This window comes from Pleurodeles waltl, chromosome 9, assembly GCF_031143425.1.
Source record: "Pleurodeles waltl isolate 20211129_DDA chromosome 9, aPleWal1.hap1.20221129, whole genome shotgun sequence".
NCBI classification, from domain to species: domain Eukaryota; kingdom Metazoa; phylum Chordata; class Amphibia; order Caudata; family Salamandridae; genus Pleurodeles; species Pleurodeles waltl.
The window spans coordinates 333,154,652-333,171,216 of record NC_090448.1 but is presented as its reverse complement, the minus strand read 5'-3'; the positions used below and the strand labels follow the sequence as shown (position 1 = coordinate 333,171,216).

At 42.2% G+C, this 16,565-nt stretch overlaps 1 protein-coding gene across 2 annotated transcripts in view; it reads right to left on the bottom strand.

Annotated features, from left to right (window-relative positions):
- RNF123 (ring finger protein 123) overlaps nucleotides 1-16,565 on the bottom strand; it is a 1,441,353-nt gene that overhangs the window by 1,153,102 nt on the left and 271,686 nt on the right. The window lies entirely within an intron of this gene.

Here is a 16,565-nt window from a genome sequence, read left to right as displayed (position 1 = left end):
ACCCTTAGCATTGGCTTCTTGTAAGATATCGGCAGTGATGCTCGTACATAAGTGTAAATCCACTGCAGATTAAAATACGCTTTGTGAACCGTTATGTTGCTCAGCTACTGAAAGAAATGTCATGTCAAAATAACTTCTTTCAAGGCTATATCACAGCATCTGCTCAACTATACTGTGTGCTAGTACAACAGAAATGAGCAACCAAACTTCTATAAAGGCACATATTGGGAAACTCACTTTGGTTGTGGTACAGTGCACAGATAACATCAGTGCACTATGAACATCTGGAGTTCAGATAAGAAACCTTTAGAAATAAGCATGACAGAATCCAAGTTTTTGGTTTGTAAATATTGGAGCAAATTTGTCAGCATCCATCATACCACTGGCAACAAAGAATTGGAAAGAAGATCCTGAAAAGCTGTCTGGCGAAGGCAAAATATCCAAGCAAGTCACATTTAAGTTTTCAGGAGACATTTCTGCAATATTTCAATTCTGCTTGAACTCAACGAGCACAGCCTTAATTAACGTAAAGTGAATTTATAACAAGCTCAGCTGTCACTATGCCTTATTTTCAGATCCTGGAGTGGATAAGAAACTTTGAGTTATTTATTCATAGGTGTGAAGACTAAGCTAACTTTTACAAGGTGGACTTTAAAAAGCAAAAAAGGAAGAATCAGAGACTCCTTCCGATTTTGAGAGTGCACTCAAGAGTAGCGGCTAAGTATGCAGTGGCTGAAACCGGAAGCTTCTGGTCAGTTGGTAAAGGACAAACACATCTATAAAGTAGTTTTGTGCACATCCAGGAGTCACAAAATAATCTTGATGAGTGCACAAGTCTTCCAGTATAACAGGGCCCATTAGATTAAGGATAACATCTTCTGTAACTACCACTAATTAACAAAACTAGTTTAGGCTTAAATTTCAGTTTGAGATTTTATAAAAGTTTTGGATGAATCTACACATTTTACTAACGAAATCCCATGTTTGAGTAGAACCCCGTCTCAGTATATGCAATGTTAATCATGATGAAATCAAGTTTGGCAACAGACAAGTTTAAATTTGTACCAACTATTGTTAAAAGACCCCCCAACTTGGACTTCAAAGAGTGATTAAGCTCCATAGTAGCCCAAAGACTCCTACGCACCCTCTTCCTGAAAAAGGTGACTGAGGTTGTCTAGACTCTGAGCAGAGAGCAGTGACACAGCAGGTACTGTGAAGGTACCACGGAAAAAAAAGCAAGAGAACATGACATGCAAATGCAAAAGAAGGTGCCTATTTTATTGATAGGATTTTTTTTAAAATGTTGCCTGTAAGATGAAGATCAGCAAAGGCCCCCAACCTCGCATGGGTGCAAAGATCACATCTCACCAGTGGGAGAATAGGGTACCAGAGAACATATGAGCAATGAAAAAGATGGGACCAAATGGGGTTATGTGGGATAGCAGGCAGAAAGCCAGATGAGAGCCTTAAGAGAGGAAAGTGCCACCAGCTCCTTATAATGACTGCAAAACAAAGACCTTAATATGTAATGGCAAAGAAGTCACGAGCGGGGTGGTGGCTTGGACGAGGAGACACATGGCTGGATAACTCCGTCTCTCCCTGCGATGCGGCGCAAAAAATGAACAATTACACCGCTTTCAGACCTTCATTTGACTGGAGACTAGAAGATTCTGCTGTGTGAAGCTTCCGACCCCAAGATCCGTACTCGGAACAAGGTCAGAAACAACCAAATCAATGGGTTTCCAACTTTGCTCTCTTGCATAGCTCCGATCGCGCGTTGCTCAAAATGGCGGCACCCCAATCCCAAATTACACGAGGAGAGGGCAAAAGCGTATAGACTGCCAATGGGCCCATAAAATATGCACTATCTATAGCAATAGATAGTTTGACTAAGCACACCTTAACTGTTTGCATCAAGCACACAAAATACTCAAGGATATGGATCGTTCAATCTCTGCCTGACCCTAAAATGGCACCCGTACGTCGTACATGTGCCAGCTTCATGTTTAACTCATACTACTACACGGCTTGGATATAAAGGAACACTTGAAAGATTCCCTGGCACACAATTAATTTGCTTTACATGACCTCCACAACATAGGATTCTGCTGCCAGAATCTGGAACTCACCACAATACCGGACATACAGAGCCTATGCAAGTCAGAACAGACATTAGACATGTCTCAAATTTTTCATTGGTTCAAAGTGCTCCTCAACGTGGATATTAAAAGACAGCTGAAAGAACTCCTGGCATACAATTAAAACACTCTACATGTTCCCCAGGTCCTAAATCTAAAGCTAGCAGAAATATAGTTTACCATACTATAGGTCACAAAGGGGCCTTGCTCATCAGATCAGACACTAGTCACATTTAACTTCACGGCTGTGCCAAATAGGACCTAAAGACAGTCAATGACCCCTAACAGTCATTATCATCATATACAATAAAATACTTTAATAAACTACAACACCAAGCCCTACCAAAGTACTGCACCAAGCCCTACCAAACATAATACTCAAAATGGCTGAGAAGGATAACAAACCACATGTTAAACGTTCCAAAGCGGAACCAACTTTTCCAGATTCTCCATTCAAAAGTAAAGAGGATATTAACAGCACGATGGATATGATCCTGAAAAAACTTTCGGATGTACATGACCTGGCCAAATCTATCAAAACAAACACAGACTCAATGCAACTTAAACTAACAGCCATTAGAGCAGATATCAACACCATCAACAATAGAATATCTGAGACAGAACAAAGAATCAGTGACCTGGAAGATACTAAAACCAAAACGGACAAGGAACTTCTCTTACTCCATGCCTCTACGTCATCTATGAGGAAGACTATTGCTGATTTGGAAGACCGTAACAGAAGAGGCAATCTAAGAATTTTTGGACTTCCGGAAGACTGAGACAAAAGAAGACTCACTACATCAATGCATCTCCTTTCTTGAGACATGGATACCTAAAATTATTGCTCTTCAATTTAATGAGAAATTTGAACTAGAAAGAGCACACACAGAGAGTCCCATCTTTCAAACAGCATTATGGCCCTTTATCCAAACCCAGACTAATAGTCTGCAGACCTCTGTGATTCCAACATACGGAATCAATCTTACTCTATATGCTCAAAAATAACCAGATCAACTGGAACGGCTCTAGAATCTACATTTCACAAGATTACTCCAAAACAACAGTTGACACAAGGAAAGGATTCTTGGCGCTACGTAGTAGACCTAAAGACATGAAAATCCAATTTTCTTTTGCAGGACCAGCGAAATACAGGATCATAGTAGAAGGAAAATACCACATTTGTGATGACCATAATGCACTAAAATCTTATTTGGACAATTTGGCAGAACAAGAAATGGATGTAAATTGATCATTATCAAACAAAAGGAAACTGTAACTTATTTTACACTGGACAAAACCTTGTAATCTATGTAATTTTGTTTTTACAGATTTATGTAAATTACACGATTGGAATCTGTCCTTGCTATTAGGCATTGTCCGGGCTTAATATGAGAGCTATGTTAATTGTATCACTTCATCAACTAAGAAGTCCCACTCCATCCTGTAGAACATAATACATGAGGCTATGTCTTGATACACTCATAATACTAGACAATTAGGTTATCATTCCTAGAATAACTTTAATCTATGAATATGTTGAGAATATTATAATATTTGTGTGCTGTTGTTTAAATACTAACAGTTGTTGACAAAAATATGTCCTAACCTGAGTTGCAGGACTAATTAGTCCTCTGTTTAGTCTCCCCTGGGATATTAATCGTTTAGCGTCGTATATATGTTACAGCTGTTATTACTCCGCGTTGCCACGAGAGACGTTTTTGCTCTTCTTTGACACCATTTCCATGGCACTATTTCAAAGTAAGGGGGAGGGGAGAGGGGCGTAGGGTTATTTGGGTGGGTGGGAGGGCTTGGTCTTTTTTTTTTCTTCTTGTATCTTTTCCATCTCCTTTTTTCCTTCTCCCTTTTTTCTCGTCTTCCTATTCCAGTTCCCTTTTGAAACTCACCATTGAATAGTATAGAGATGATATAAAATTATCCAAAAATCCATCTCGTAGCATCATAGTTAACAAGAGCTTAATTCAATATACATACACTGAATACAGGTATTCTAAACCCAGCTTTAGGTATAGCAAACACGTTTGAAGTCTCCAAATACATATTAAGACGACTTCACTTCTACGAAAGTGTTCTTTCTTGTTAGAAAGTACTCTACAACATACTACTAGACATACTTATCTCCTCCCATTTTATGATGGCTAACTCTCCTAATAAAGAAAATATTAACATAATTTCCTGGAATGTGAAGGGCATAAATCATCCGATAAAACGTAAGAAAATAATGAGCCATCTTTACAAATCCAAAGGCGATGATATTCTCCTTCAAGAAACGAGAATTTCTGAATCAGAAACACTCAAACTTAAAACTAATTGGATTGTTGATATCCACTGTTCAGAGGCAACCCACAAAAAAAGAAGTTTGGTCACTTTGATCTCCAGAAACGCCAGTCTGACTACTGAGTCCTACACCGCAGATAGAGAAGGCAGACGGGTCATCTCTACTTTAAAGAGTGATGTAGCAAGAATACATGTAATTAATACATATGGCCCAAATAACGACTGACTTCTGGAACATGATTTCAAGGAAAACAGATCAAATACCAAATAACGATCTCATAATAGTTGCCATTGACTTTAACCTTCCCTTGGATATCACATTAGACAGACAATCCTGATGTAACTATCGCCCACCCAAAGCACAAAAAACTCTAAAGGACATTTGTTTGAAACACGATCTTAAAGACACATGGAGACTCCAACACCCGGCTGTGAGAGATTACACTTTCTATTCTCACCCACATGACTCGTATACAAGAATAGACTAAATCCTCATCTCAGGTTCCCACACTTACCTCATAGATCAAACAAACATCTCACCAATACTGATCCCTGACCACGCATGCATCAATACTTTAATAACTGGGTCCAATCCCAGAAACCGGACTGAAAAATGGCGATTTAACGCCGAGATTTTAAAAGACCAAGAAAATATGCAACGAATTGAGAGGGCCCTTACTGATTTTTGCTCGAATAACGCTACCACAGATGTCCATATTCAAAATTTCTGGGATGCTCTTAAGAGGTTACCATAAGAGGCACTTTGATAGATTTGAAAACTAGAATCAACAAAGCAAGGAACAACTCCCTTTTGAAGCTAGAACGTGAAATTGGCCTCTTAGAAGCCTCCCATATCATAACACTAGATAAACAGATCCTCAACAAACTTACCTCTAAGAAATATGAATGCAACAGAATACTTAGCGAACGTGCTGGAATGTGGATTAATACATTTAGGGACCTTAAACTATGTGAATCCAGCAAGGCAGGGAAAATGTTAGCTTCATACTTAAAACATAAACAAAACCAAAAGAATATATCTGCCATTACGGATAAGCACAATTTAGTCCACACTGATCTGCAAAATATCATAAGACACTTTTAGACAATTCTACACGGAGTTATACTCTGAAAGCAACCAGACTGCTCCTGAACAATGGCTATCAGAAGGGGGATAAGAAGACACTAGCCAAACCATTTTCCACAAAAGAAATCACTGATGCAATTAACACACTAAAAGATAATAAGGCTCCTGGACCAGATGGCTTCAACGCCAAATTCTATAAAACATTTACAAATTCCCTCCATCCCTCTCTCTTAAAACTATTTAACACATACGCCGCCTCAGGGGAAATTACCGGCATAACTGCCGATGCACATATTATTGTCATACCCAAAGAAGGTAAAGACTCTTTACTGGCAAAGAATTACAGACCAATCTCGCTAATAAAACTTGATTGCAAAATGTATGCAACTAATTAGCATCTCACAAGTAGGGTTCTTGAAAAACAGAATAGCCAACAATAATACAAAACTTCTCTGCATTGCCATAGAACGAGCCAAGTACTTACCCATGCCTCCAGTGGCTATTGCACTAGACACAGAAAAGGCTTTTGACAAGGTCTCATGGACATTTCTGGAACAATCTCTTAAATACTTTAACCTTGGAGATGTCTTTAAAAAAATGATCAACACACTATACAGTAACCCTGGAGCCGCGATCTCTGTAAATGGCAAGGTTTCTACGCCCTTTAACCTCGAAAAAGGCATGAGACAAGGTTGCCCACTCTCACCCTCCCTATTCCTGATAGCCCTTGAACCATTAATCTCACATATCAATAATAATCCACAGAAAGCAAGTATAGACTTCTATAATAAAAAACGAAACTGATAGCCTACGCTGATGACATCTTACTCTTATCAGATGACTCTCAACCCTCAATTCAGGCCTTAATGGACAGAATTGAATATTCTCATGTATCCGGCTATAAATTAAACAGAGATAAATCAGAAGTGAAATCACTAAACCCACTAGGCCCACAAACTCTACTGGGGAATTCAGGTCTAACATGGCAACCAAAATACATAAAATACTTGGGTTTAGAGTTTGGATCAGATCTAATAGACACCCTAATACATAATGAACACCTAACTCTGGAGAAAAAAAAAAAAAAATCAAACAACTCCTAGAGGGATGGTCTCCTAAATTCATCACCTGGTGGGGTCGCATTGAAACAATAAAATTATGATATCTCCCATAGTGAACTATTTAGTGAATATGCTCCCCTTATACCTCACGGATGACTTCCACAATAAAATAGATAAAATAATCAATAACTTTTTATGGAAAGGTAAGAAACCTAGGATAGCCTTACGCAAACTAAAACTCCCCAAAAATCTGGGAGGTCTTAACCTACCCAACTTAGGAACTTGCCAGACAGCATTTCTTGCCAAACAAGGATCTTACTGGCTTTCACCAGTCTCTAATTACACCCCTCTATGGTTTGAAGCAGAAAAAGCCATTCTAGGGAACCTAGATCCGGGAACCCTACTCACTTCTACTGACAAACATATGCCATATTCTAAATATATATTCAGGAATACGAAACGTGCACTACTCTCCATTAACAATAAACCACAAGTTAAATTGGAATTTTCCAACTCCGCTTCCCTATGGCACAACCCAAATATCAAATACAAAGGACAAACCCTCCATTGCCAATCGTGGTTAAACAAGGGCATTTTCTATCCAAAGCAACTAACGCCCTCCAACCCTCATACATTTGTGAATCTACAAAATATATACCATATTGAAGACAAGGAATTTTATAACTTCCACAAACTTAAAGTAGCACTGTCAAAAACTCACTCCCTTCACGAAGTCCTGTCAATTCTTCCCCTAACACTGAAATTATTCAAAAATGGACATCAGGTTTCCAAGCTATACCATTTCCTCCAACCATCAACTACCAACTCTTTGAAGAAAACCCTAGCCTTCGGGAATATCCAATCTGGGTCGATGATTACAGTCTCGGACTGGACAAAAATCTGGAGATCAGTGACTCTACACAAAGTCACCCCTATTCTTTCGCAGACTTAATTTTGGACATTACATAATATTTTCTGGACACCCTCTCGCCTACACATAACAGATACTCCTACTTGTTGGAACTGCCAGAAAGAACTGGGGATCTTCCTCATCTGATCTTTTTTTGTACACAGGTTCAACCATTTTGGTCTGAAGTATTCCTATTTATCTCCAAACTGTTCCACATTATTCCAAGAAACGATTTTTCATACTTAATTACTGGCTTCCTAGATAACATCAAATCGCAATCAGATCGCCTCCTTCTTGACCTTATGCTCACTACAGCAATCAAATCGCTTATCGCAAATTGGAAAACCACGCACAATACTGATTTAAAATCCTGGCTGAACTGGTTAATTCAGATATGCAGTGCTGACAATACAGCACTCCAACATTCCCCATAAAAAACTCACTCACATAACATATGAGGCACCCTAGATAACTTTTTTGCTTCCAGTAAACCCCCATGAACAATCTCTTTTGGATGATTCATCCTCAATACCTAGAGCTCAATCCGCTTACCTGCCAGCAAACTAAATTACCGACTCCGAACAGAAATAAGCCATATATCTTACTCTATCTCACACCTTCTCTCTTACTCCATCTATTCTCTTCTCTTATTTTCTCTTTTTTATTTAATTAGCATATCCAGTACTATGTTCCATGTATGCTTACATTACATTGTCGACCTACTCGTTGTTAGATCATGGACAAAGACAAAAACTATGTATGTAATTCTGTAATATTACATACCAATTTGATCTGCTGTTTGTTTTAGTTTTATTATTATTATTCTGCCTTCTGTTAACATATAACAGAATACAAATCTTTTCTGAACTTAAAAAATGAGGTCACAAGCATGACACATCAAGCAAAGAAACAGAAATTTGTAAATTTAGACAGCACTAGAGGAGTGAAGTAGTCCTAAATAGCATGGAAACTAAAAATCACCAAGCACCTACAAAAGAGGACTATCTAGTCAAACTAAAGCAAGGCTTTTAGAAAGCGTTCAGAAAACAATCTAAGCAAATCTGAATAAGGACATACCTGATTTAAACCAGCACACTATTTATTGGTGCCTAGAATCAGCTAGGAACCAGTTAACTGTAGGTGCAGTGGCAGACCAAAGTCTACAACAAGATGGTGGCCCACTTAGAAACACAAACAAAACTCCTAATAGAGAAGTGTGAAAGACTTGGAAAACATGTCTTGTTGAGAGAACCTTAGGGAGTGAAACCTCAAGACAAAGGGCATTATATATCAACTTGGTCTTCAGTGCGGTCTTGAACATTATAAGAGTTCACAGATTGGTCCAAAGTCAAAGAATACTAGAGCGAGGCCAAGAGACATATTGGCCAAAAAGATGGACTGCTGTTTCAAAGAGATTTCTTCAAGAAGCCAGATGCTGCAAAACCACTGAATATTATGGAAGGCTGGTATAACTATAACATGATGTAGCAGCATCGAATAACGCAGACAAGAACTGCAACCTGTGTTCATGGATCTCTCACCGAAAAACAAATCCCATACAAATAGCTAAACCACTTTGGCCTAGAGTTCCAAAGGCAGAATAGGGAGTCAGAATTACTACAATAGAGAAGGGTTGAACATAGGACCAGTTGGAGGAAGATTCCATACACTTGGAGGACAACCACAAATGGAAGGGTAGAGCAAGTAAACACGAAGAAAATGAAGAGGACGAGATTGACAAGGAAAGGAGAACAAAGAGCAACCCATGAAATATTTACTTCTGGTTCATCAACAGGGAAAGTTTGGATGCAGTGTTTAACTGCATGGAGTATAATGGGTATTACTAAGGTAATGTTCTTGAGATGAAGCTAACTGGTAAGAGAATGAAGATAATCTCCTTTTGCATGTATAGAGGATTCTTGTAACTAGGAAGGATGCTCAAAGTACTTTTTTAACCTTCTTAAAACAGAGAGAGGAATGTTTCCCTATTCCAGAAAGTATAGGAGTGCATTCCGTAGAAGATCAGGTTTTTCGCTCTCTTGTCCTGCTACAGTTAAGGGGAGGGGAATTAGGAGCAGACACAATGAATTTAGTATGAAACCCTTAACTAGCTAAAAAGATACTGGGCAACCAACAACAGGGACAATGTCCATGAGACTAAAGGCAAAAATCCAAGACTGTGTTCTGAAAGATGCATGCCACACACTTCACCCGCAAGACAGACTACTCCTTTTCACATGTGCAGGACTGGCATAGACTACCTCCTCCTGAAGCAGGGGTTTCCTAATTAGGTCACTAGAAGAGGTAGAGATAGGTGAGGTATCCATGTCAGATCACGTACATACAGAGATTATATGGTGAGGAAGGTCAGGCATGCCGGATGGGAGGACTGAAGTTAAACATGGGACTCCTTAGATACCCAGCATATGTGGCTGAGATGACTAAAGGAATCAGAGTTTCACCGAATTAAAAAGGAGGAAGACCTCTTTCTTGGCAAGATGGGATATTTTCAAGGCCATAGTATGGCGGGGGCATTAGATAGCCTTTTTGGCTTGCGAGATGTAAGACTAGCGATGGTCAAACACACAATAGGGATAAGAAACCTTTAAATGCTGGATAAACAGGCACCCATTTTCCAGCAACTAGTTTTGCTGTGAAGACAGCTCGCTGTTCTCAGAACTAATAGAGAGGAATTGAAGTTGCATAAACTAGCACAACCCATCAATGAATTAGGGACAAAATAGGAATAATGCTAGCTAGCAGATTATATATGCAAAGAACAAAGGCATAGATTGGGAAGCTCAACAAAAAGCTGGAGGGGTGGGTGGACAAAGGATCCCTCTCAAGAGTTTTTTCCCCCCCAGAGTTTAAATACCAAAGCCAAGAAGATGAAGAGAATTTTTTTTTTTTTTCCCAATCGTGTGGGATCCCCGACCTTACCCCAGGTGTATGCTGTAGCACTGAAATAATCAATTAGAGGGGAAGAATCAAGTACGGCTAAAATTATAAACTCATTAAAAAATTCTGACCCAAAATGGTGTCTCAGTGGGTTTTTACCAAATGTTTTACCCGCAAATAAGCTCTAAGTTGCCCAAACTAATGAATATATTTACCAAAATCTGATGACACAATCAATGCAAGAGGTTGACGTAACACTAATTTCGAGGCCAGAGAATGGCCTTAAGCAGAGAGTTAAATTCATTGCCCTCTTAAAAACGGACATAAAACTATACTGGCCATAAGGCCGAACAATGTTATCTCCTTCCTTTGGAGGTAGGCTAGGCTGGCTTTATTAAACATAGACAACGCCACTTCAACATTACTAGAGTAGCATAGATGGACAAGTTACTTACCTTCAGTAACACCTTATCTGGTAGAGACAATATCCAGTTGCAGATTCCTTACCTTAGAATTTCCACAGGCGTCAGTCTGGATCTGGAGATTTTTCTCAAGTAGTACCCCTGAACACCATTAGGATTGGCTCCGCATGTGTCTTCGGCATCGTCTGTGCCAGATATGATGCTGCGGGGGGTCTTAGACAGGTGCCACCTCAGAGCATGAAGAACATCGACTACTGGTGTGTTAAAACTAAGGCCCTAAAAGGGGAGTCCCTGTTCCTAGAAATCAGTTTGCAGTGCAGGGAGGATGTGTGGTTTGATAAGGAATCTACAACTAGATATTGTCTCTATCAGATAAGGCATTAACGAAGGTAAGTAACCAGTCCATCTCTTAGAGACATCTAGTTGCAGATTCCTTACCTTAGAATAGATACCCAAGCAATACCACCCCCAGTGGTGGGTCCGCCACCCAAGATCATAAAAGAAAGTCCTGCAGGACCGAACAGACAAAGTACCCATACCTACAGACCTGACTGTCTAGGCAGTAATGTTTGGTGAATGTGTGCAAGGATGCCAAAGTTGTTGCATGGCATGTCAAGGACTGTAACACCGCGTGCTAATTCAGTGGGTGCAGCTATTGCTCTGGCAGAATGAGCACACAAACCTTCAGGTGGTTGCTTCCTGCCAAATGCGTAGCAGATTTTAATACAGAGAACGACCCATCCGGGAGATGGCAATGCTGATTTTGGGTTCAGGCGGTGGGGTCTCTCCTCTTCCTTAGAAGGACTTGGGGGGGTCTAAAAAGTAGGCAAGGTGTTGGATTGGTATGCATGAAAGGGCATGATCACTTTTAGCAAAAGGAAGCCAGAGTGCAAAGCACCACTTTGTCAGGATAGATGGAAAGGTAGGGTGGCTTAGATGGCAATGCCTGCAGCTCACTCACCCTGCAGGCAGACGTAATAGCCACACGGAAGGCTGTTTTTAAGGTGAGAAACCTGAGAGGACAATTGTGGAGAGGTTCAAACGAAGTACACATCAAGAATGTCAGAACCAAATTTGAATCCCATTGGGGCATAATGAATAAGGATGGAGGAAACATATGAGTAAGACCTTTAAGGAACCTAGTAACAATAGGAGACTTAAACAAAGAAGGTTGATCAGGCAACCTCAAAACACAGAGATAGCAGATTAATAACCTTTCACAGTGCCCATAGCACAGGACCTCAGAAAGAGGGGCAGACAAGGGGTGTCATGCCACAAATTTATTCCAACGTCAGGTGTGTACCTTTTTGGTGGAGGGACGCCTGGCTGCCATGACAACATCACAGACCTCAGGTGGAAGGTCAAAAGCAGTCATCTGTCGCTGTTCAATGTCTATGCAAGAAGACAGAGACTGGACAGGTTCAAGTGGAGGACCATCCCCTGCTGCTGCAACAGAAGGTCTTTAAGGAAGGGGTGGTCTGATCGGGGGACCCATGGCCATGCTCAGTAACTCAGGACACAAGACCCTACGTGCCCAGTCCGGAGCCACAATAATGACTTGGGCTCCATGGCTCCTGATCTTCTTGAGAAATCTGGACAGAAGTGGTACAGATGGAAAGGCCTACAGGAGACCAGAGTGTCATTCCAGATGAAAAACGGCACAGAGTAATTACCACCTTGGAAACTCCAAGGCGCAATACTGCTGACATTGCGCGTTCTCTGCGAACAGATCTAACCACGGCACTGCTGAAAGACCTTGCGCCACATTCAGATGGAGACACCATTCGTGATCGACTAAATATTGTCGGTTGACTTCATCCGCTCTGGCGTTCAGAGAGCCTACCAGATGTTGAACCACCATGGATATGCCTTGCTGTGCAAGCCATGTCCAGAGGTGCAGAACCTCCTGACAAAGGGTCCACGACCCACCCTGCATTGCTTTTTGCAGTACCACATGGTGGTGGTGTTGTCCATGAACACGTGCTCTACCTTCCCCCTTGAGACGAAAAAATGCTTACAATACTAGCCTGATCGCCTGGAGCTCCCACAGGTTAATGTGGCGTTTGGACTCCGCTGGAAGCCAGATGCCTCTGATCTCTGCCTCTCCCAACTGGTCGCCCCAGCCCAGGAGTGATGCATCTGTCACTACTATAAGCTCTGGTTGGGGAAGGGAGAGGGATGTGCCTCTGACCCAATCGCGGTTCATTAACCACCACTGCGATCTCACGCAGTTCCTTTCGAGATCTGAACCATGTGGTAGAGATTCCCCTGATGCTGCACCCACTGGAACTTCAGGTCCTGCTTCAGAGCATGCATATGCCATTTGACATGATTCACCAACAGGATGCAGGAGGCCATGAGGCCCAGCAACCTCAGAGTCATTCTCACTGAAATCCAGGATAGAGGCTGAAACATCGGTATTATAGTCTAAATATCCTGGACTCGCCACTTGGGAGAATAAACTTGAAACTGCACTGTGTCCAGAACAGCTTTGATGAAAGGGAGCATCTGAGGAGTCAAGTGTGACTTTGGCACATTAATAGTGAACCCTGTTAAATGCAGGAGGTCTGCCGTAGTCCGGAGGTGGGAGACGACAGCCTGGGCGAGGCTGTCTGCAACAGCAAGCCATAAAGGTACGGGAAGAAACCCCCCCCCAACCTGCGCAGATGAGCTGCGACCACTACCATCACCCTTGGTGAACACTTAAAGGGCACTAATAAGGTCAAAGGGGAGCATAGAGAACTCAAAGTGCTTGTGGCCCACTGTGAACCACATGTAACATCTGTGGGCAGGCAGGACAGAAATCGAGAAATAAGTGTCATGCAACTCCAACGCTACCATCTAGTCTCCTGGATCTAGAGCAGATAAAACCTGATCCAGAGTGAGCATTTTGAACTTCTCCTACCTGAGGATAAGACTGAGGGACCGAAGGACTGGGTTAGGGCGAAGGCCCTTGTCCTTTTTGGTTACCAGAAAGTAGCGGGAATAGCAACCATGACCTACCTCTGGCACAGGAACCCTCTCTATTGCTCCTTTGGCCAAGAGAGTCCTAACTTCCTCCTGGAGGAGTGCCAAGTAATCCTCTGTCATCCAATCGTAGGATGGTGGCACTGATGGAGGGATAGTCCTGACGGGGAGGGAATAGCCCCTTCGAACATCTTCAAAACCAACCTGTCTAACGTGATGGACTGCCAGCAGAGCAGGTGATGGCAGGCCCTCCAACTGGTCCCTGGTGGGGATGACTCAGACTAGGAAGGTTCAGAGGCAGCTGCAGAAGGCGGGAGTTGGAGTGGCCACACTGCAGGATCTCTGATCCATGAGGGCAGTGGATCCCACATCCCCAGCCACACAGAGGCTGGACAGCATGTGTGGCACAGTGGCTGGATGAGCATGGATGTTGTAGGGTCCCCCTTCTGTAGCCACGAAAGGAGCAAAAAGGAAACAGAGGGAGGACGAGGCACCGCCGCAAGGCCAAAGGACCTGGCCATAGCAGCAGAATCCTTTAAGTGCTTGAGCGCCAATTTTACTTTTCTTCTAAAGAGGTGGGTGCCATGAAAGGGCATGTCCTTAAGACTGGCTAGGACACTCGCCGAAAAGCCAGATATCTTCCACCAGGTGTGGTGCCTGCTGATACAACTGCTCTGCCCAGTCCACATCTAATCTTGAACTTTGCTGCATCTCTCACATCAGCAACTGCTTGGGAGAGTACAGCCTGGGCCTCTTCCGGGACAAGTGGCAGCACTTGCGCAACCTTATCCCATAGGCATGCAGAGTTCAAAGACCGCAATGCCAGACTGGCAGAAGAAAACATATTTTTCCCCAAGTGTGTCCAGCCTCTTGGATTCCCTCTCTGGGGCTGCAGAAGGGAACGCACACAACACACCCTGGGAAGTGAAGACTTGCATGACCAAGCTCTTGTGCGGGGTGTGGGGGGGATGGGAAGTTGTGTCAGCAGGAGTGGGGCAATGGCGGAGGGCAATTGCCCTGTTTATAGATGACCCTGTGCTGGGTTTGGACCAGGTACCTAGTAGGACATCTCTAAGGGCTTCATTGAAGGAGAGCAGGGGTTCGTAGGATGAAGCCCCAGGCCGAAGCACCTCTGCCAGGAATTCAGTCCTGACTGTCACCGAAGGAAGTTCAAGGACCAGGACCTCAGCTGCTCTTTGCACCATCACAGAGTATGAAGCGCCCTCCTCCGTAGCCACTGTAGGAAGAAAATGCATGCCAGTATCTGGGGAGGTGTCCAGTCCATTGGCTTAACCAAAGTCTGCACGCCAGTCCAAAGGGTCTTTGAGCTGGTATTCCAAAAGGTCCAGCGACCCCTCCCATTCACTGTACCCTAGCCTATAACAAACAGGCTCAGGATCCAATATAGGAGGCACGACTCCTGTCGGTTGCATATGACGCCTATACTGCTCCATGTTGGCAATGAGGATGGGATGGCGCATGCTCGGGGGAATGGGCGGCGCTGGAAGCACCAGCATTGGGGGAAGGTCGAGATGGTACAACCAACATCATCCCAGATCCAAACATGGATCCATGCAGGCCTCGAAAAATTTACTCACCCACTTGCTATGGTGAATTTTTATTAGGTTGAGCTATTTTAAGGACCTACTCACCCCTTATGGTGATTTGACAAAGAACAGGTGTTCTGTTCAGTCAGAAAGTGAAAGAGCAAGAGCAATAAAGATGCCTTTAAATCTTGTTCCTTCTACATTTGATCTGTGTTCAGAGATGGAGATCAAAAGTCAGTTTGCCTTTTTTCCTTCTGACTCCAGAGTTTCAGGATTTTGTAAGGTGAACTGCCTGACCTGCTGTAAAAAGTGTGAAATTAAAGGCTGTAGAGTGTTAGGATTTTAAATGACTAAGTTAACTATACAAACATTTCAACATATATGTCAGCAGTTGTGAAAGCCCATTTTTGTACTTCTCTGTGATAAAAAAAATATTTTAATAGGATGAAAACAAATCAGAAAACTTTACAAAGTGATGTGTAAATGATAAATATGTCTTCTGAAACCCAATTTTCACAGATTTTTACTACACTATATAGTTTTATTAGTAAAGCTGCAATTTAGTGGGAAGCTTTTTTGACATTTCTTTGAAAATTACTGCCTGTAAATGACAGTGTGCTACCACATCATGCCTTAGTAATATATGTATTGGAAGTGAGTGTTTAAACGTAAACTGAGAAACAATCCTGCCCTGATGACAATGCTATTAGTAAACTAAGAGGCAGGGCATGGATCCTGTGTGCCTTATATCTGGGCTAGATTCCTATTATACATAGCAAACGTTTGTATATTTAATATAACAAAATAGTATTTTTGTACAGCTGAAATGCTGAACTCACATTTGAAGGTGTACTCATGTCACAGTGAAGAAAAAGGCGACTCTGTAAATTAATATATTTGCCTAGGATCACACAATTGGAGACCTATTTATAGCTCAAGTACATTACAGTTAGGTCAAATAGATTATTCAAATCACTTTTTCCTGCAGGTCTAGTAAGATTGTAATGATTTTTCAAGGCCTGCCATGGGTGCCCCTTGAAGCTGAAGCGGAAGCAACCAGCGTGGAACCAGAAGGGCCCCCTTCCGGCTCTGCTGGGCCCAAGGGAGCGACAACGGTGTTGGACTGCCCAAAAACAAGGCGCATGGCCTCATAAAATTATTTAATTGGGCAGGGTTCACTCCAGCTCATGGACACTTCTGTTCCCGCATCTCATCAGCCAACGGACGGGGTGAAGTCAAA